This window comes from Cololabis saira, unplaced genomic scaffold (assembly GCF_033807715.1).
Source record: "Cololabis saira isolate AMF1-May2022 unplaced genomic scaffold, fColSai1.1 scf048, whole genome shotgun sequence".
In the NCBI taxonomy this organism is placed as follows: Eukaryota; Metazoa; Chordata; class Actinopteri; order Beloniformes; family Belonidae; genus Cololabis; species Cololabis saira.
This window is the reverse complement of record NW_026906212.1, coordinates 124,676-148,005: the sequence shown is the minus strand read 5'-3', so window position 1 is coordinate 148,005 and position 23,330 is coordinate 124,676. Positions and strand designations below refer to the sequence as shown.

At 38.8% G+C, this 23,330-nt stretch overlaps 1 non-coding gene across 1 annotated transcript; it reads right to left on the bottom strand.

The window, feature by feature from the left end:
- Positions 1–774: 774 nt before the first annotated feature.
- trnav-aac (transfer RNA valine (anticodon AAC)) lies at positions 775–847 on the bottom strand. Its single transcript has one exon. It is a non-coding gene; the product is annotated as a tRNA-Val (tRNA).
- Between the last annotated feature and the right edge of the window lie 22,483 nt (positions 848–23,330).

The window sequence follows — 23,330 nt, the reverse complement described above, 5'->3', positions numbered from 1 at the left end:
GGAAGCTCCTGGGGTCTGGTGGTGGAAGCTCCTGGGGTCTGGTGCTGATGCTGCTGGGGTCTTGTGGTGGAGCTAGTGGGGTCTGGTGTTGGAAGCTCCTGGGGTCTGGTGGTGGAGCTAGTAGGGTCTGGTGGTGGATGGGGTCTGGTGGTGGATGGGGTCTGGTGGTAATGCTGCTGGGGTCTGGTGGTGGAGCTAGTAGGGTCTGGTGGTGGATGGGGTCTGGTGGTAATGCTGCTGGGGTCTGGTGGTGGAGCTAGTGGGGTCTGGTGGTTATGCTGCTGGGGTCTGGTGGAAGCTCCTGGGGTCTGGTGGTGGAAGCTCCTGGGGTCTGGTGGTGGAAGCTCCTGGGGTCTGGTGGTGGAAGCTCCTGGGGTCTGGTGGTGATGCTGCTGGGGTATGGTGGTGGAGCTAGTGTGGTCTGGTGTTGGAAGCTCCTGGGGTCTGGTGGTGGAGCTAGTGGGGTCTGGTGTTAATGCTGCTGGGGTTTGGTGGTGGAGCTAGTGACTTACATGTTTTGAAAAAGGCGGGCATGACGAAAAGATCCTGTAAAAAATCTCTGTAATATGCTTCTTTTTTTCCTGTAAAGTTGGACATTTGAAAGATTAGGTAAATGGGGAATGACTGGCTTTTAATCAGTTGTGGAACTGCAACGAAATTCATTTCTGCATAAGACCCAATGCGAGAAAGAGATGGTCGACCTTCCTGTGCCGAGCACCAAGAAGAGGATTAGAGGGGTTTTCCAAGTCCAAATAATATTATTGCAGTAATACATGTTTCCGCCCAGTTTCGAACAGGGGACCTTTCGCGTGTTAGGCGAACGTGATAACCACTACACTACGGAAACTTGCATGCTTTGAAAATGGCGGGCGTAACGAAAAAAAAATCCTATCTTCAAATCATTCATGTTAGAAATAAATGTGTGATTTCATATAAGTTGTCCTGGTGCGGTAAAATTAAAAATCATCCATGGGTATTACCATGCTGGGTAGAAAATACAAAATGTACCACAAGGGAAGCCAACTGATTACTTTTGAAAGACAGTACTGGATATGATTAATAACTGCAAATTAGGCAGTCGTCTTGTTTCAGGTACAAAATGACTGTTTCTCGCTGAGAAAATGCCAAAAAGCGGATTTCTGTCATAACATTGATTTACCTTCTGATTTTTTAAGGCAAGCTATTGAAAACGTCAGAAAATTGGAGAAAGGAGTCTATGTAGTTGATTTGAGGGACTCATTTCATTATTGGACTCACCAAACCACTTACAGTGTTTCAGGTACAAAATGACCGTTTCTCGCTGAGAAAATGCCAAAAAGCGGATTTCTGTCATAACATTGATTTACCTTCTGATTTTTTAAGGCAAGCTATTGAAAACGTTAGAAAATTGGAGAAAGGTGTCTATGTAGTTGATTTGAGAGACTCATTTCATTATTGGACTCACCAAACCACTTACAGTGTTTCAGGTACAAAATGACTGTTTCTCGCTGAGAAAATGCCAAAAAGCGGATTTCTGTCATAACATTGATTTACCTTCTGATTTTTTAAGGCAAGCTATTGAAAACGTCAGAAAATTGGAGAAAGGAGTCTATGTAGTTGATTTGAGGGACTCATTTCATTATTGGACTCACCAAACCACTTACAGTGTTTCAGGTACAAAATGACCGTTTCTCGCTGAGAAAATGCCAAAAAGCGGATTTCTGTCATAACATTGATTTACCTTCTGATTTTTTAAGGCAAGCTATTGAAAACGTTAGAAAATTGGAGAAAGGTGTCTATGTAGTTGATTTGAGCGACTCATTTCATTATTGGACTCACCAAACCACTTACAGTGTTTCAGGTACAAAATGACTGTTTCTCGCTGAGAAAATGCCAAAAAGCGGATTTCTGTCATAACATTGATTTACCTTCTGATTTTTTAAGGCAAGCTATTGAAAACTTAGAAAATTGGAAAAAGGAGTCTATGTAGTTGATTTGAGAGACTCATTTCATTATTGGACTCACCAAACCACTTACAGTGTTTCAGGTACAAAATGACTGTTTCTCGCTGAGAAAATGCCAAAAAGCGGATTTCTGTCATAACATTGATTTACCTTCTGATTTTTTAAGGCAAGCTATTGAAAACGTCAGAAAATTGGAGAAAGGAGTCTATGTAGTTGATTTGAGGGACTCATTTCATTATTGGACTCACCAAACCACTTACAGTGTTTCAGGTACAAAATGACCGTTTCTCGCTGAGAAAATGCCAAAAAGCGGATTTCTGTCATAACATTGATTTACCTTCTGATTTTTTAAGGCAAGCTATTGAAAACGTTAGAAAATTGGAGAAAGGTGTCTATGTAGTTGATTTGAGCGACTCATTTCATTATTGGACTCACCAAACCACTTACAGTGTTTCAGGTACAAAATGACTGTTTCTCGCTGAGAAAATGCCAAAAAGCGGATTTCTGTCATAACATTGATTTACCTTCTGATTTTTCAAGGCAAGCTATTGAAAACGTCAGAAAATTGGAGAAATGAGTCTATGTAGTTGATTTGAGAGACTCATTTCATTATTGGACTCACCAAACCACTTACAGTTTTTCAGGTACAAAATGACTGTTTCTCGCTGAGAAAATGCCAAACAGCGGATTTCTGTCATAACATTGATTTACCTTCTGATTTTTCAAGGCAAGCTATTGAAAACGTCAGAAAATTGGAGAAAGGAGTCTATGTAGTTGATTTGAGAGACTCATTTCATTATTGGACTCACCAAACCACTTACAGTGTTTCAGGTACAAAATGACCGTTTCTCGCTGAGAAAATGCCAAAAAGCGGATTTCTGTAATAACATTGATTTACCTTCTGATTTTTCAAGGCAAGCTATTGAAAACGTCAGAAAATTGGAGAAAGGAGTCTATGTAGTTGATTTGAGAGACTCATTTCATTATTGGACTCACCAAACCACTTACAGTGTTTCAGGTACAAAATGACTGTTTCTCGCTGAGAAAATGCCAAAAAGCGGATTTCTGTCATAACATTTACTTACCTTCTGATTTTTTAAGGCAAGCTATTGAAAACATCAGAAAATTGGAGAAAGGAGTCTATGTAGTTGATTTGAGGGACTCATTTCATTATTGGACTCACCAAACCACTTACAGTGTTTCAGGTACAAAATGACCGTTTCTCGCTGAGAAAATGCCAAAAAGCGGATTTCTGTAATAACATTGTTTTACCTTCTGATTTTTTAAGGCAAGCTATTGAAAACGTCAGAAAATTGGAGAAAGGAGTCTATGTAGTTGATTTGAGGGACTCATTTCATTATTGGACTCACCAAACCACTTACAGTGTTTCAGGTACAAAATGACTGTTTCTCGCTGAGAAAATGCCAAAAAGCGGATTTCTGTCATAACATTGATTTACCTTCTGATTTTTCAAGGCAAGCTATTGAAAACGTCAGAAAATTGGAGAAAGGAGTCTATGTAGTTGATTTGAGGGACTCATTTCATTATTGGACTCACCAAACCACTTACAGTGTTTCAGGTACAAAATGACCGTTTCTCGCTGAGAAAATGCCAAAAAGCGGATTTCTGTAATAACATTGATTTACCTTCTGATTTTTCAAGGCAAGATATTGAAAACGTCAGAAAATTGGAGAAAGGAGTCTATGTAGTTGATTTGAGAGACTCATTTCATTATTGGACTCACCAAACCACTTACAGTGTTCCAGGTACAAAATGACCGTTTCTCGCTGAGAAAATGCCAAAAAGCGGATTTCTGTAATAACATTGTTTTACCTTCAAATTTTTTAAGGCAAGCTATTGAAAACGTCAGAAAATTGGAGAAAGGAGTCTATGTAGTTGATTTGAGGGACTCATTTCATTATTGGACTCACCAAACCACTTACAGTGTTTCAGGTACAAAATGACTGTTTCTCGCTGAGAAAATGCCAAAAAGCGGATTTCTGTGATAACATTGATTTACCTTCTGATTTTTTAAGGCAAGCTATTGAAAACGTAAGAAAATTGCAGAAAGGTGTCTATGTAGTTGATTTGAGAGACTCATTTCATTATTGGACTCACCAAACCACTTACAGTGTTTCAGGTACAAAATGACTGTTTCTCGCTAAGAAAATGCCAAAAAGCGGATTTCTGTCATAACATTGATTTACCTTCTGAATTTTCAAGGCAAGCTATTGAAAACGTCAGAAAATTGGAGAAAGGAGTCTATGTAGTTGATTTGAGAGACTCATTTCATTATATGACTCACCAAACCACTTACAGTGTTTCAGGTACAAAATGACTGTTTCTCGCTGAGAAAATGCCAAAAAGCGGATTTCTGTAATAACATTGTTTCAAGTGTCTGAGAGAGCTTAGCAAGGGGCCTCGCATTGACCATTACTTCCTTAGAGGTAGGGCAAATCAGTCGAGTGAAGCCCAGTGGCAGGATATTCACCACAGTCCACAGGGTATCAGAACCCCAGACAAAGCTCAATCAAGCACAGATCCATTTATGAACATCAGCCCAGAGCCCATCCAGCCACAGACAGCAGTAGAGCGGAGGCTGACTGGACGAAAACCTCAAATCTTGTGGCCTAAATCCTGTCAGAAAAAGGAGTGGGAAACCACAGACACAGACCTCGTCCACCTTTTAGAAGGTCTGAAAGGGGGTGTGGAGAAAAAACTGGACAAGATCGGAGAGACCATTTATAGCTATGGAGCAGAGAGATTTGGTGTGAAACGTGAGAACTTGCAGACACAGAAGGAACCATCTGCTCATCTCAAGTCCAGGAGACAACAAGAGATTCAGAGACTCGTGAAAGAAAGGAGGTGCCTGAGGAAACAATGGAAGAAGGCCACGGAAGTGGAAAGGAAAGGCCTTGGGGCACTACAGGGCGACATCAAGCAGCGTCTGGCAGCACTGCGAAGAGCAGAATGCCTGAGAAGGCAACATAAGAAGAGAGAGCGAACGAGGACTGCCTTCTACAGAGATCCCTATAAATTTGTTAAGGACCTCTTTGTCAGGGAGAAATCTGGGACCCTCAAAGTACCCATAAGAGAACTGGAAGAACATCTTCGGAAGACCTACTCCGACAAACAGAGGCATGTGCCAGCCAGCATTCCGGAGGATATGCCACCCATCCAACCACCTGAGCACCAGATGGAAACAAGGCCCCCCACATGGAGCGAAGTTGAGAGCACAGTAAAACGGGCAAGAACAGCTTCAGCCCCGGGGCCCAACGGCATTCCATACAGGGTGTATAAGAACACGCCAGGCGTCTTGAAATACCTCTGGAAGCTTATGAAAGTGGCATGGGAAAAAGGAATGATACCAAAGGCATGGCGACGGGCAGGAGGGATCCTGATTCCCAAAGAGAAGAATTCCTCAACCATTGAGCAGTTTCGCCAGATCAGCCTTCTCAATGTGGAAGGAAAGATTTTCTTCAGTGTCGTGGCCCGTAGGCTCTCAGCATTCCTGCTGGCGAACAACTTTGTTGACACCTCAGTGCAAAAGGCAGGGATAATTGGGTTCTCAGGTTGCTTGGAACACACAAATGTCATCTGGCACCAAGTACAGACGGCCAAGAAGGAGAAGAAAGACCTGCATGTGGTGTTTTTAGATCTTGCCAATGCCTTCGGGTCAGTGCCTCATGAGATCTTGTGGACAGCGTTCAACTTCTTTCAAGTGCCAGAGGGCATCACAAGTCTAGTCAAAGCCTACTTCCAGGATCTCCAATTCTGTGTTACAGCACAGGATAGTACAACTGCCTGGCAGCACCTTGAGATAGGCATTATGGCGGGCTGCACCATCTCGCCACTGGTGTTTACAATGGCAATGGAGCTACTTATTCGTCCATCACGATGGGTGGTTGGAGGAGAACGATTGAGAGCGGGCTCCGTCTTCCCCCAATCAGGGCGTACATGGACGACATGACGACAATAACAACAACGGTCGCATGTACCAAACGTCTGCTGGAGAAACTCCGGGGAAACATGAAATGGGCACGAATGGAGATTAAACCGAGCAAATCCCGTAGCATCTCCATTGTCAAAGGTAAGCTCACCAATGCAAGGTTCTATGTGGACGACCAGCCAATCCCAACAAGTTCTGGAGAAGCCTATCAAAAGCCTTGGCCGATGGTATAGCGCAGAACTTAAAGACTCTGAGCAGGTGGAACAACTCAGGCAGGATACAATCAGCGGCCTCAAGCAGATTAACAACACTGCTCTCCCTGGAAAATTGAAGCTATGGTGCTTTAAGTTTGGGCTGCTACCTCGCCTCATGTGGCCAATTTCCATCTATGAGGTCACCTTATCTCATGTCAATCGGCTTGAGAGACTGGTGAATGCCCAAGTGAGGAAGTGGCTTGGACTGCCGATATGCCTTTCCAGCATAGGCCTGTATGGCAATGGAGCGCTCTCCCTTCCAATCTCAAGCCTGGTGGAGGAGTACAAATGTGCCAAAACAAGGGTGGAAATGACTCTTACAGAATCCCGGGACCCATGCGTCAGAGATGCGGCTCCAAACCTGGCAACAGGGAGGAAATGGAAACCATCTGCAGCAGTAGCAGTGGCAAAGACCACCCTCAGACACCGGGATATAGTGGGACGAGTCCAACATGGCAGAGGGGGTCTTGGCCTGGAAGCAACAACACCCGCTTGGCAAAAGGCTACTCCGTCTGAACGGCGACACATGGTGGTTGAGGAGGTGCGCAACCAGGAGGAGGCAGCCAGGTGTGCCAAGGCAGTCTCCCAAGCCCAGCAAGGACGCTGGATGAGGTGGGAGGGTGTGGAGAGGAGGAAAATCACGTGGAATGAGATGTGGAGCATGGAGGCTAATAGGCTCAGCTTCATCATCAGAGCCACTTATGATGTCCTGCCCTCTCCAACCAACCTACATCTCTGGTATGGAGAGGACCCAGCCTGCCTGCAGTGTGCAGCCCCAGCAACCCTCAAACACATCCTGGTGGGTTGCAAGACCAGCCTGACTCAAGGAAGATACACTTGGCGCCATAACCAAGTGTTGAAGGGCTTGGCTGCCGAACTTGAGGACAAGAGGGTCACCATCAACGCCATGCCTTTCAAAACCCAGACCACCCTCCCACGGAAGACAACATTCGTCCGACAAGGGGAGAAACGGAGAACCAAGCCATCACCTCCAAACTCAGGCCCACTGGACACAGCCCGGGATTGGGAAATGCGGGTAGACCTCAGCCAGAGGCTCACTTTCCCGCCAGAAATCGCAGCAACCAACCTGCGCCCAGATTTGGTCCTCTGGTCCAAGTCCTGCCGGCGTGTCTTCATTGTGGAGCTGACTGTCCCGTGGGAGGATAACATCGACGAAGCATTCGAAAGAAAAAGGCTGCGTTATGCTAACCTAGCAGCTGATGCTGAGGCATGGGGATGGAACGTAAAGGTGTGGCCAGTGGAGGTTGGCTGCCGAGGCTTTGTAGCCAGGCTCCTGAAGGAAGTTGGGATCAGAGGACAGGCCCAGCGGAAGGCAATAAAAGAACTTGCCAAAGCAGCCGAACGGAGCAGTCACTGGCTGTGGCTGAAACGGAGGGATGCAACATGGGCTGTTTGATGACCACGGGGTGCCACCATATGACACACACCCAGGTCTGATCAGCCTGTGGCAGGCCAACCTTGGAAGAGGGTGTATTGTGTTAAGAGGCCGAAACACCTGATGAAGACAAGGCACACAACTGATGACGTGTAGATTTGGTGGTGCCCCGCGATCCTGTCCAAACTCCACCCAACAGTCATGTCCGATAGGAGTTATCGTGCTGATATATTTTAGGGATATTAACAGCTAGTCCTATTAAGAATCCTACCTTCTGATTTTTTAAGGCAAGCTATTGAAAACGTCAGAAAATTGGAGAAAGGAGTCTATGTAGTTGATTTGAGGGACTCATTTCATTATTGGACTCACCAAATCACTTACAGTGTTTCAGGTACAAAATGATTTTTTCTCGCTGAGAAAATGCCACAAAGCGGATTTCTGTCATAACATTGATTTACCTTCTGATTTTTTAAGGCAAGCTATTGAAAACGTCCGAAAATTGGAGAAAGGAGTCTATGTAGTTGATTTGAGGGACTCATTTCATTATTGGACTCACCAAACCGCTTACAGTGTTTCAGGTACAAAATGACTGTTTCTCGCTGAGAAAATGCCAAAAAGCGGATTTCTGTAATAACATTGATTTACCTTCTGATTTTTCAAGGCAAGCTATTGAAAACGTCAGAAAATTGGAGAAAGGAGTCTATGTAGTTGATTTGAGAGACTCATTTCATTATTGGACTCACCAAACCACTTACAGTGTTTCAGGTACAAAATGACTGTTTCTCGCTGAGAAAATGCCAAAAAGCGGATTTCTGTCATAACATTGATTTACCTTCTGATTTTTCAAGGCAAGCTATTGAAAACGTCAGAAAATTGGAGAAAGGAGTCTATGTAGTTGATTTGAGAGACTCATTTCATTATTGGACTCACCAAACCACTTACAGTGTTTCAGGTACAAAATGACTGTTTCTCGCTGAGAAAATGCCAAAAAGCGGATTTCTGTAATGACATTGTTTTACCTTCTGATTTATTAAGGCAAGCTATTGAAAACGTTAGAAAATTGGAAAAAGGAGTCTATGTAGTTGATTTGAGAGACTAATTTCATTATTGGACTCACCAAACCACTTACAGTGTTTCAGGTACAAAATGACTGTTTCTCGCTGAGAAAATGCCAAAAAGCGGATTTCTGTCATAACATTGATTTACCTTCTGATTTTTCAAGGCAAGCTATTGAAAATGTTAGAAAATTGGAGAAAGGTGTCTTTGTAGTTGATTTGAGAGACTCATTTCATTATTGGACTCACCAAACCACTTACAGTGTTTCAGGTACAAAATGACTGTTTCTCGCTGAGAAAATGCCAAAAAGCGGATTTCTGTCATAACATTGATTTACCTTCTGATTTTTCAAGGCAAGCTATTGAAAACGTCAGAAAATTGGAGAAAGGAGTCTAAGTAGTTGATTTGAGAGACTCATTTCATTATTGGACTCACCAAACCACTTACAGTGTTTCAGGTACAAAATGACTGTTTCTCGCCTAGAAAATGCCAAAAAGCGGATTTCTGTAATAACATTGTTTTACCTTCTGAATTTTTAAGGCAACCTATTGAAAACGTTAGAAAATTGGAGAAAGGAGTCTATGTAGTTGATTTGAGGGACTCATTTCATTATTGGACTCACCAAACCACTTACAGTGTTTCAGGTACAAAATGACTGTTTCTCGCTGAGAAGCTGCCAAAAAGCGGATTTCTGTCATAACATTGATTTACCTTCTGATTTTTCAAGGCAAGCTATTGAAAACCTTAGAAAATTGGAGAAAGGTGTCTATGTAGTTGATTTGAGCGACTCATTTCATTATTGGACTCACCAAACCACTTACAGTGTTTCAGGTACAAAATGACTGTTTCTCGCTGAGAAAATGCCAAAAAGCGGATTTCTGTCATAACATTGATTTACCTTCTGATTTTTTAAGGCAAGCTATTGAAAACGTTAGAAAATTGCAGAAAGGTGTCTATGTAGTTGATTTGAGAGACTCATTTCATTATTGGACTCACCAAACCACTTACAGTGTTTCAGGTACAAAATGACCGTTTCTCGCTGAGAAAATGCCAAAAAGCGGATTTCTGTAATAACATTGTTTTACCTTCTGATTTATTAAGGCAAGCTATTGAAAACGTCAGAAAATTGGAAAAAGGAGTCTATGTAGTTGATTTGAGAGACTCATTTCATTATTGGACTCACCAAACCACTTACAGTGTTTCCGGTACAAAATGACTGTTTCTCGCTGAGAAAATGCCAAAAAGCGGATTTCTGTCATAACATTGATTTACCTTCTGATTTTTCAAGGCAAGCTATTGAAAATGTTAGAAAATTGGAGAAAGGTGTCTTTGTAGTTGATTTGAGAGACTCATTTCATTATTGGACTCACCAAACCACTTACAGTGTTTCAGGTACAATATGACTGTTTCTCGCTGAGAAAATGCCAAAAAGCGGATTTCTGTCATAACATTGATTTACCTTCTGATTTTTCAAGGCAAGCTATTGAAAATGTTAGAAAATTGGAGAAAGGTGTCTTTGTAGTTGATTTGAGAGACTCATTTCATTATTGGACTCACCAAACCACTTACAGTGTTTCAGGTACAAAATGACTGTTTCTCGCTGAGAAAATGCCAAAAAGCGGATTTCTGTCATAACATTGATTTACCTTCTGATTTTTCAAGGCAAGCTATTGAAAACGTCAGAAAATTGGACAAAGGAGTCTAAGTAGTTGATTTGAGAGACTCATTTCATTATTGGACTCACCAAACCACTTACAGTGTTTCAGGTACAAAATGACTGTTTCTCGCCTAGAAAATGCCAAAAAGCGGATTTCTGTCATAACATTGATTTACCTTCTGATTTTTCAAGGCAAGCTATTGAAAACGTCAGAAAATTGGACAAAGGAGTCTAAGTAGTTGATTTGAGAGACTCATTTCATTATTGGACTCACCAAACCACTTACAGTGTTTCAGGTACAAAATGACTGTTTCTCGCCTAGAAAATGCCAAAAAGCGGATTTCTGTAATAACATTGTTTTACCTTCTGAATTTTTAAGGCAAGCTATTGAAAACGTTAGAAAATTGGAAAAAGGAGTCTATGTAGATGATTTGAGAGACTCATTTCATTATTGGACTCACCAAACCACTTACAGTTTTTCAGGTACAAAATGACTGTTTCTCGCTGAGAAAATGCCAAAAAGCGGATTTCTGTCATAACATTGATTTACCTTCTGATTTTTCAAGGCAAGCTATTGAAAATGTTAGAAAATTGGAGAAAGGTGTCTTTGTAGTTGATTTGAGAGACTCATTTCATTATTGGACTCACCAAACCACTTACAGGGTTTCAGGTACAAAATGACTGTTTCTCGCTGAGAAAATGCCAAAAAGCGGATTTCTGTCATAACATTGATTTACCTTCTGATTTTTCAAGGCAAGCTATTGAAAACGTCAGAAAATTGGAGAAAGGAGTCTAAGTAGTTGATTTGAGAGACTCATTCCATTATTGGACTCACCAAACCACTTACAGTGTTTCAGGTACAAAATGACTGTTTCTCGCCTAGAAAATGCCAAAAAGCGGATTTCTGTAATAACATTGTTTTACCTTCTGAATTTTTAAGGCAACCTATTGAAAACGTCAGAAAATTGGAGAAAGGAGTCTATGTAGTTGATTTGAGGGACTCATTTCATTATTGGACTCACCAAACCACTTACAGTGTTTCAGGTACAAAATGACTGTTTCTCGCTGAGAAGCTGCCAAAAAGCGGATTTCTGTCATAACATTGATTTACCTTCTGATTTTTTAAGGCAAGCTATTGAAAACCTTAGAAAATTGGAGAAAGGTGTCTATGTAGTTGATTTGAGCGACTCATTTCATTATTGGACTCACCAAACCACTTACAGTGTTTCAGGTACAAAATGACTGTTTCTCGCTGAGAAAATGCCAAAAAGCGGATTTCTGTCATAACATTGATTTACCTTCTGATTTTTTAAGGCAAGCTATTGAAAACGTTAGAAAATTGCAGAAAGGTGTCTATGTAGTTGATTTGAGAGACTCATTTCATTATTGGACTCACCAAACCACTTACAGTGTTTCAGGTACAAAATGACTGTTTCTCGCTGAGAAAATGCCAAAAAGCGGATTTCTGTAATAACATTGTTTTACCTTCTGATTTATTAAGGCAAGCTATTGAAAACGTCAGAAAATTGGAAAAAGGAGTCTATGTAGTTGATTTGAGAGACTCATTTCATTATTGGACTCACCAAACCACTTACAGTGTTTCAGGTACAAAATGACTGTTTCTCGCTGAGAAAATGCCAAAAAGCGGATTTCTGTCATAACATTGATTTACCTTCTGATTTTTCAAGGCAAGCTATTGAAAATGTTAGAAAATTGGAGAAAGGTGTCTTTGTAGTTGATTTGAGAGACTCATTTCATTATTGGACTCACCAAACCACTTACAGTGTTTCAGGTACAAAATGACTGTTTCTCGCTGAGAAAATGCCAAAAAGCGGATTTCTGTCATAACATTGATTTACCTTCTGATTTTTCAAGGCAAGCTATTGAAAATGTTAGAAAATTGGAGAAAGGTGTCTTTGTAGTTGATTTGAGAGACTCATTTCATTATTGGACTCACCAAAACACTTACAGTGTTTCAGGTACAAAATGACTGTTTCTCGCTGAGAAAATGCCAAAAAGCGGATTTCTGTCATAACATTGATTTACCTTCTGATTTTTCAAGGCAAGCTATTCAAAACGTCAGAAAATTGGAGAAAGGAGTCTAAGTAGTTGATTTGAGGGACTCATTTCATTATTGGACTCACCAAACCACTTACAGTGTTTCAGGTACAAAATGACTGTTTCTCGCTGAGAAAATGCCAAAAAGCGGATTTATGTAATAACATTGTTTTACCTTCTGAATTTTTAAGGCAACCTATTGAAAACGTCAGAAAATTGGAGAAAGGAGTCTATGTAGTTGATTTGAGGGACTCATTTCATTATTGGACTCACCAAACCACTTACAGTGTTTCAGGTACAAAATGACTGTTTCTCGCTGAGAAGCTGCCAAAAAGCGGATTTCTGTCATAACATTGATTTACCTTCTGATTTTTTAAGGCAAGCTATTGAAAACCTTAGAAAATTGGAGAAAGGTGTCTATGTAGTTGATTTGAGCGACTCATTTCATTATTGGACTCACCAAACCACTTACAGTGTTTCAGGTACAAAATGACTGTTTCTCGCTGAGAAAATGGCAAAAAGCGGATTTCTGTCATAACATTGATTTACCTTCTGATTTTTTAAGGCAAGCTATTGAAAACGTTAGAAAATTGCAGAAAGGTGTCTATGTAGTTGATTTGAGAGACTCATTTCATTATTGGACTCACCAAACCACTTACAGTGTTTCAGGTACAAAATGACCGTTTCTCGCTGAGAAAATGCCAAAAAGCGGATTTCTGTAATAACATTGTTTTACCTTCTGATTTATTAAGGCAAGCTATTGAAAACGTCAGAAAATTGGAAAAAGGAGTCTATGTAGTTGATTTGAGAGACTCATTTCATTATTGGACTCACCAAACCACTTACAGTGTTTCAGTTACAAAATGACTGTTTCTCGCTGAGAAAATGCCAAAAAGCGGATTTCTGTCATAACATTGATTTACCTTCTTATTTTTCAAGGCAAGCTATTGAAAATGTTAGAAAATTGGAGAAAGGTGTCTTTGTAGTTGATTTGAGAGACTCATTTCATTATTGGACTCACCAAACCACTTACAGGGTTTCAGGTACAAAATGACTGTTTCTCGCTGAGAAAATGCCAAAAAGCGGATTTCTGTCATAACATTGATTTACCTTCTGATTTTTCAAGGCAAGCTATTGAAAACGTCAGAAAATTGGAGAAAGGAGTCTATGTAGTTGATTTGAGAGACTCATTTCATTATTGGACTCACCAAACCACTTACAGTGTTTCAGGTACAAAATGACTGTTTCTCGCTGAGAAAATGCCAAAAAGCGGATTTCTGTCATAACATTGATTTACCTTCTGATTTTTTAAGGCAAGCTATTGAAAACGTTAGAAAATTGGAGAAAGGTGTCTATGTAGTTGATTTGAGAGATTCATTTCATTATTGGACTCACCAAGCCACTTACAGTGTTTCAGGTACAAAATGACTGTTTCTCGCTGAGAAAATGCCAAAAAGCAGATTTCTGTCATAACATTGATTTACCTTCTGATTTTTCAAGGCAAGCTATTGAAAACGTCAGAAAATTGGAGAAAGGAGTCTATGTAGTTGATTTGAGAGACTCATTTCATTATTGGACTCACCAAACCACTTACAGTGTTTCAGGTACAAAATGACTGTTTCTCGCTGAGAAAATGCCAAAAAGCGGATTTCTGTCATAACATTGATTTACCTTCTGATTTTTCAAGGCAAGCTATTGAAAATGTTAGAAAATTGGAGAAAGGTGTCTTTGTAGTTGATTTGAGAGACTCATTTCATTATTGGACTCACCAAACCACTTACAGTGTTTCAGGTACAAAATGACTGTTTCTCGCTGAGAAAATGCCAAAAAGCGGATTTCTGTCATAACATTGATTTACCTTCTGATTTTTCAAGGCAAGCTATTGAAAACGTCAGAAAATTGGAGAAAGGAGTCTAAGTAGTTGATTTGAGAGACTCATTTCATTATTGGACTCACCAAACCACTTACAGTGTTTCAGGTACAAAATGACTGTTTCTCGCCTAGAAAATGCCAAAAAGCGGATGTCTGTAATAACATTGTTTTACCTTCTGAATTTTTAAGGCAACCTATTGAAAACGTCAGAAAATTGGAGAAAGGAGTCTATGTAGTTGATTTGAGGGACTCATTTCATTATTGGACTCACCAAACCACTTACAGTGTTTCAGGTACAAAATGACTGTTTCTCGCTGAGAAGCTGCCAAAAAGCGGATTTCTGTCATAACATTGATTTACCTTCTGATTTTTTAAGGCAAGCTATTGAAAACCTTAGAAAATTGGAGAAAGGTGTCTATGTAGTTGATTTGAGGGACTCATTTCATTATTGGACTCACCAAACCGCTTACAGTGTTTCAGGTACAAAATGACTGTTTCTCGCTGAGAAAATGCCAAAAAGCGGATTTCTGTCATAACATTGATTTACCTTCTGATTTTTTAAGGCAAGCTATTGAAAACGTTAGAAAATTGGAGAAAGGTGTCTATGTAGTTGATTTGAGAGATTCATTTCATTATTGGACTCACCAAACCACTTACAGTGTTTCAGGTACAAAATGACTGTTTCTCGCTGAGAAAATGCCAAAAAGCAGATTTCTGTCATAACATTGATTTACCTTCTGATTTTTCAAGGCAAGCTATTGAAAACGTCAGAAAATTGGAGAAAGGAGTCTATGTAGTTGATTTGAGAGACTCATTTCATTATTGGACTCACCAAACCACTTACAGTGTTTCAGGTACAAAATGACCGTTTCTCGCTGAGAAAATGCCAAAAAGCGGATTTCTGTAATAACATTGTTTTACCTTCTGATTTATTAAGGCAAGCTATTGAAAACGTTAGAAAATTGGAAAAAGGAGTCTATGTAGTTGATTTGAGAGACTCATTTCATTATTGGACTCACCAAACCACTTACAGTGTTTCAGGTACAAAATGACTGTTTCTCGCTGAGAAAATGCCAAAAAGCGGATTTCTGTCATAACATTGTTTTACCTTCTGAATTTTTAAGGCAACCTATTGAAAACGTCAGAAAATTGGAGAAAGGAGTCTATGTAGTTGATTTGAGGGACTCATTTCATTATTGGACTCACCAAACCACTTACAGTGTTTCAGGTACAAAATGACTGTTTCTCGCTGAGAAGCTGCCAAAAAGCGGATTTCTGTCATAACATTGATTTACCTTCTGATTTTTCAAGGCAAGCTATTGAAAACCTTAGAAAATTGGAGAAAGGTGTCTATGTAGTTGATTTGAGCGACTCATTTCATTATTGGACTCACCAAACCACTTACAGTGTTTCAGGTACAAAATGACTGTTTCTCGCTGAGAAAATGCCAAAAAGCGGATTTCTGTCATAACATTGATTTACCTTCTGATTTTTTAAGGCAAGCTATTGAAAACGTTAGAAAATTGCAGAAAGGTGTCTATGTAGTTGATTTGAGAGACTCATTTCATTATTGGACTCACCAAACCACTTACAGTGTTTCAGGTACAAAATGACCGTTTCTCGCTGAGAAAATGCCAAAAAGCGGATTTCTGTAATAACATTGTTTTACCTTCTGATTTATTAAGGCAAGCTATTGAAAACGTCAGAAAATTGGAAAAAGGAGTCTATGTAGTTGATTTGAGAGACTCATTTCATTATTGGACTCACCAAACCACTTACAGTGTTTCAGGTACAAAATGACTGTTTCTCGCTGAGAAAATGCCAAAAAGCGGATTTCTGTCATAACATTGATTTACCTTCTGATTTTTCAAGGCAAGCTATTGAAAATGTTAGAAAATTGGAGAAAGGTGTCTTTGTAGTTGATTTGAGAGACTCATTTCATTATTGGACTCACCAAACCACTTACAGTGTTTCAGGTACAAAATGACTGTTTCTCGCTGAGAAAATGCCAAAAAGCGGATTTCTGTCATAACATTGATTTACCTTCTGATTTTTCAAGGCAAGCTATTGAAAACGTTAGAAAATTGCAGAAAGGTGTCTATGTAGTTGATTTGAGAGACTCATTTCATTATTGGACTCACCAAACCACTTACAGTGTTTCAGGTACAAAATGACTGTTTCTCGCTGAGAAAATGCCAAAAAGCGGATTTCTGTAATAACATTGTTTTACCTTCTGATTTATTAAGGCAAGCTATTGAAAACGTCAGAAAATTGGAAAAAGGAGTCTATGTAGTTGATTTGAGAGACTCATTTCATTATTGGACTCACCAAACCACTTACAGTGTTTCAGGTACAAAATGACTGTTTCTCGCTGAGAAAATGCCAAAAAGCGGATTTCTGTCATAACATTGATTTACCTTCTGATTTTTCAAGGCAAGCTATTGAAAATGTTAGAAAATTGGAGAAAGGTGTCTTTGTAGTTGATTTGAGAGACTCATTTCATTATTGGACTCACCAAACCACTTACAGTGTTTCAGGTACAAAATGACTGTTTCTCGCTGAGAAAATGCCAAAAAGCGGATTTCTGTCATAACATTGATTTACCTTCTGATTTTTCAAGGCAAGCTATTGAAAATGTTAGAAAATTGGAGAAAGGTGTCTTTGTAGTTGATTTGAGAGACTCATTTCATTATTGGACTCACCAAACCACTTACAGTGTTTCAGGTACAAAATGACTGTTTCTCGCTGAGAAAATGCCAAAAAGCGGATTTCTGTCAAAACATTGATTTACCTTCTGATTTTTCAAGGCAAGCTATTCAAAACGTCAGAAAATTGGAGAAAGGAGTCTAAGTAGTTGATTTGAGAGACTCATTTCATTATTGGACTCACCAAACCACTTACAGTGTTTCAGGTACAAAATGACTGTTTCTCGCTGAGAAAATGCCAAAAAGCGGATTTCTGTAATAACATTGTTTTACCTTCTGAATTTTTAAGGCAACCTATTGAAAACGTCAGAAAATTGGAGAAAGGAGTCTATGTAGTTGATTTGAGGGATTCATTTCATTATTGGACTCACCAAACCACTTACAGTGTTTCAGGTACAAAATGACTGTTTCTCGCTGAGAAGCTGCCAAAAAGCGGATTTCTGTCATAACATTGATTTACCTTCTGATTTTTTAAGGCAAGCTATTGAAAACCTTAGAAAATTGGAGAAAGGTGTCTATGTAGTTGATTTGAGCGACTCATTTCATTATTGGACTCACCAAACCACTTACAGTGTTTCAGGTACAAAATGACTGTTTCTCGCTGAGAAAATGCCAAAAAGCGGATTTCTGTCATAACATTGATTTACCTTCTGATTTTTTAAGGCAAGCTATTGAAAACGTTAGAAAATTGCAGAAAGGTGTCTATGTAGTTGATTTGAGAGACTCATTTCATTATTGGACTCACCAAACCACTTACAGTGTTTCAGGTACAAAATGACCGTTTCTCGCTGAGAAAATGCCAAAAAGCGGATTTCTGTAATAACATTGTTTTACCTTCTGATTTATTAAGGCAAGCTATTGAAAACGTCAGAAAATTGGAAAAAGGAGTCTATGTAGTTGATTTGAGAGACTCATTTCATTATTGGACTCACCAAACCACTTACAGTGTTTCAGTTACAAAATGACTGTTTCTCGCTGAGAAAATGCCAAAAAGCGGATTTCTGTCATAACATTGATTTACCTTCTTATTTTTCAAGGCAAGCTATTGAAAATGTTAGAAAATTGGAGAAAGGTGTCTTTGTAGTTGATTTGAGAGACTCATTTCATTATTGGACTCACCAAACCACTTACAGGGTTTCAGGTACAAAATGACTGTTTCTCGCTGAGAAAATGCCAAAAAGCGGATTTCTGTCATAACATTGATTTACCTTCTGATTTTTCAAGGCAAGCTATTGAAAACGTCAGAAAATTGGAGAAAGGAGTCTATGTAGTTGATTTGAGAGACTCATTTCATTATTGGACTCACCAAACCACTTACAGTGTTTCAGGTACAAAATGACTGTTTCTCGCTGAGAAAATGCCAAAAAGCGGATTTCTGTCATAACATTGATTTACCTTCTGATTTTTTAAGGCAAGCTATTGAAAACGTTAGAAAATTGGAGAAAGGTGTCTATGTAGTTGATTTGAGAGATTCATTTCATTATTGGACTCACCAAACCACTTACAGTGTTTCAGGTACAAAATGACTGTTTCTCGCTGAGAAAATGCCAAAAAGCAGATTTCTGTCATAACATTGATTTACCTTCTGATTTTTCAAGGCAAGCTATTGAAAACGTCAGAAAATTGGAGAAAGGAGTCTATGTAGTTGATTTGAGAGACTCATTTCATTATTGGACTCACCAAACCACTTACAGTGTTTCAGGTACAAAATGACTGTTTCTCGCTGAGAAAATGCCAAAAAGCGGATTTCTGTCATAACATTGATTTACCTTCTGATTTTTCAAGGCAAGCTATTGAAAATGTTAGAAAATTGGAGAAAGGTGTCTTTGTAGTTGATTTGAGAGACTCATTTCATTATTGGACTCACCAAACCACTTACAGTGTTTCAGGTACAAAATGACTGTTTCTCGCCTAGAAAATGCCAAAAAGCGGATTTCTGTCATAACATTGATTTACCTTCTGATTTTTTAAGGCAAGCTATTGAAAACCTTAGAAAATTGGAGAAAGGTGTCTATGTAGTTGATTTGAGGGACTCATTTCATTATTGGACTCACCAAACCGCTTACAGTGTTTCAGGTACAAAATGACTGTTTCTCGCTGAGAAAATGCCAAAAAGCGGATTTCTGTCATAACATTGATTTACCTTCTGATTTTTTAAGGCAAGCTATTGAAAACGTTAGAAAATTGGAGAAAGGTGTCTATGTAGTTGATTTGAGAGATTCATTTCATTATTGGACTCACCAAACCACTTACAGTGTTTCAGGTACAAAATGACCGTTTCTCGCTGAGAAAATGCCAAAAAGCGGATTTCTGTAATAACATTGTTTTACCTTCTGATTTATTAAGGCAAGCTATTGAAAACGTTAGAAAATTGGAAAAAGGAGTCTATGTAGTTGATTTGAGAGACTCATTTCATTATTGGACTCACCAAACCACTTACAGTGTTTCAGGTACAAAATGACTGTTTCTCGCTGAGAAAATGCCAAAAAGCGGATTTCTGTCATAACATTGTTTTACCTTCTGAATTTTTAAGGCAACCTATTGAAAACGTCAGAAAATTGGAGAAAGGAGTCTATGTAGTTGATTTGAGGGACTCATTTCATTATTGGACTCACCAAACCACTTACAGTGTTTCAGGTACAAAATGACTGTTTCTCGCTGAGAAGCTGCCAAAAAGCGGATTTCTGTCATAACATTGATTTACCTTCTGATTTTTCAAGGCAAGCTATTGAAAACCTTAGAAAATTGGAGAAAGGTGTCTATGTAGTTGATTTGAGCGACTCATTTCATTATTGGACTCACCAAACCACTTACAGTGTTTCAGGTACAAAATGACTGTTTCTCGCTGAGAAAATGCCAAAAAGCGGATTTCTGTCATAACATTGATTTACCTTCTGATTTTTTAAGGCAAGCTATTGAAAACGTTAGAAAATTGCAGAAAGGTGTCTATGTAGTTGATTTGAGAGACTCATTTCATTATTGGACTCACCAAACCACTTACAGTGTTTCAGGTACAAAATGACCGTTTCTCGCTGAGAAAATGCCAAAAAGCGGATTTCTGTAATAACATTGTTTTACCTTCTGATTTATTAAGGCAAGCTATTGAAAACGTCAGAAAATTGGAAAAAGGAGTCTATGTAGTTGATTTGAGAGACTCATTTCATTATTGGACTCACCAAACCACTTACAGTGTTTCAGGTACAAAATGACTGTTTCTCGCTGAGAAAATGCCAAAAAGCGGATTTCTGTCATAACATTGATTTACCTTCTGATTTTTCAAGGCAAGCTATTGAAAATGTTAGAAAATTGGAGAAAGGTGTCTTTGTAGTTGATTTGAGAGACTCATTTCATTATTGGACTCACCAAACCACTTACAGTGTTTCAGGTACAAAATGACTGTTTCTCGCTGAGAAAATGCCAAAAAGCGGATTTCTGTCATAACATTGATTTACCTTCTGATTTTTCAAGGCAAGCTATTGAAAATGTTAGAAAATTGGAGAAAGGTGTCTTTGTAGTTGATTTGAGAGACTCATTTCATTATTGGACTCACCAAACCACTTACAGTGTTTCAGGTACAAAATGACTGTTTCTCGCTGAGAAAATGCCAAAAAGCGGATTTCTGTCATAACATTGATTTACCTTCTGATTTTTCAAGGCAAGCTATTGAAAACGTCAGAAAATTGGACAAAGGAGTCTAAGTTGTTGATTTGAGAGACTCATTTCATTATTGGACTCACCAAACCACTTACAGTGTTTCAGGTACAAAATGACTGTTTCTCGCCTAGAAAATGCCAAAAAGCGGATTTCTGTAATAACATTGTTTTACCTTCTGAATTTTTAAGGCAACCTATTGAAAACGTCAGAAAATTGGAGAAAGGAGTCTATGTAGTTGATTTGAGGGACTCATTTCATTATTGGACTCACCAAACCACTTACAGTGTTTCAGGTACAAAATGACTGTTTCTCGCTGAGAAGCTGCCAAAAAGCGGATTTCTGTCATAACTTTGATTTACCTTCTGATTTTTTAAGGCAAGCTATTGAAAACCTTAGAAAATTGGAGAAAGGTGTCTATGTAGTTGATTTGAGCGACTCATTTCATTATTGGACTCACCAAACCACTTACAGTGTTTCAGGTACAAAATGACTGTTTCTCGCTGAGAAAATGCCAAAAAGCGGATTTCTGTCATAACATTGATTTACCTTCTGATTTTTTAAGGCAAGCTATTGAAAACGTTAGAAAATTGCAGAAAGGTGTCTATGTAGTTGATTTGAGAGACTCATTTCATTATTGGACTCACCAAACCACTTACAGTGTTTCAGGTACAAAATGACTGTTTCTCGCTGAGAAAATGCCAAAAAGCGGATTTCTGTAATAACATTGTTTTACCTTCTGATTTATTAAGGCAAGCTATTGAAAACGTCAGCAAATTGGAAAAAGGAGTCTATGTAGTTGATTTGAGAGACTCATTTCATTATTGGACTCACCAAACCACTTACAGTGTTTCAGGTACAAAATGACTGTTTCTCGCTGAGAAAATGCCAAAAAGCGGATTTCTGTCATAACATTGATTTACCTTCTGATTTTTCAAGGCAAGCTATTGAAAATGTTAGAAAATTGGAGAAAGGTGTCTTTGTAGTTGATTTGAGAGACTCATTTCATTATTGGACTCACCAAACCACTTACAGTGTTTCAGGTACAAAATGACTGTTTCTCGCTGAGAAAATGCCAAAAAGCGGATTTCTGTCATAACATTGATTTACCTTCTGATTTTTCAAGGCAAGCTATTGAAAATGTTAGAAAATTGGAGAAAGGTGTCTTTGTAGTTGATTTGAGAGACTCATTTCATTATTGGACTCACCAAACCACTTACAGTGTTTCAGGTACAAAATGACTGTTTCTCGCTGAGAAAATGCCAAAAAGCGGATTTCTGTCATAACATTGATTTACCTTCTGATTTTTCAAGGCAAGCTATTCAAAACGTCAGAAAATTGGAGAAAGGAGTCTAAGTAGTTGATTTGAGAGACTCATTTCATTATTGGACTCACCAAACCACTTACAGTGTTTCAGGTACAAAATGACTGTTTCTCGCTGAGAAAATGCCAAAAAGCGGATTTCTGTAATAACATTGTTTTACCTTCTGAATTTTTAAGGCAACCTATTGAAAACGTCAGAAAATTGGAGAAAGGAGTCTATGTAGTTGATTTGAGGGACTCATTTCATTATTGGACTCACCAAACCACTTACAGTGTTTCAGGTACAAAATGACTGTTTCTCGCTGAGAAGCTGCCAAAAAGCGGATTTCTGTCATAACATTGATTTACCTTCTGATTTTTCAAGGCAAGCTATTGAAAATGTTAGAAAATTGGAGAAAGGTGTCTTTGTAGTTGATTTGAGAGACTCATTTCATTATTGGACTCACCAAACCACTTACAGTGTTTCAGGTACAAAATGACTGTTTCTCGCTGAGAAAATGCCAAAAAGCGGATTTCTGTCATAACATTGATTTATCTTCTGATTTTTCAAGGCAAGCTATTGAAAATGTTAGAAAATTGGAGAAAGGTGTCTTTGTAGTTGATTTGAGAGACTCATTTCATTATTGGACTCACCAAACCACTTACAGTGTTTCAGGTACAAAATGACTGTTTCTCGCTGAGAAAATGCCAAAAAGCGGATTTCTGTCATAACATTGATTTACCTTCTGATTTTTTAAGGCAAGCTATTGAAAACGTTAGAAAATTGCAGAAAGGTGTCTATGTAGTTGATTTGAGAGACTCATTTCATTATTGGACTCACCAAACCACTTACAGTGTTTCAGGTACAAAATGACCGTTTCTCGCTGAGAAAATGCCAAAAAGCGGATTTCTGTAATAACATTGTTTTACCTTCTGATTTATTAAGGCAAGCTATTGAAAACGTCAGAAAATTGGAAAAAGGAGTCTATGTAGTTGATTTGAGAGACTCATTTCATTATTGGACTCACCAAACCACTTACAGTGTTTCAGTTACAAAATGACTGTTTCTCGCTGAGAAAATGCCAAAAAGCGGATTTCTGTCATAACATTGATTTACCTTCTTATTTTTCAAGGCAAGCTATTGAAAATGTTAGAAAATTGGAGAAAGGTGTCTTTGTAGTTGATTTGAGAGACTCATTTCATTATTGGACTCACCAAACCACTTACAGTGTTTCAGGTACAAAATGACTGTTTCTCGCTGAGAAAATGCCAAAAAGCGGATTTCTGTCATAACATTGATTTACCTTCTGATTTTTCAAGGCAAGCTATTGAAAACGTCAGAAAATTGGAGAAAGGAGTCTATGTAGTTGATTTGAGAGACTCATTTCATTATTGGACTCACCAAACCACTTACAGTGTTTCAGGTACAAAATGACTGTTTCTCGCTGAGAAAATGCCAAAAAGCGGATTTCTGTCATAACATTGAT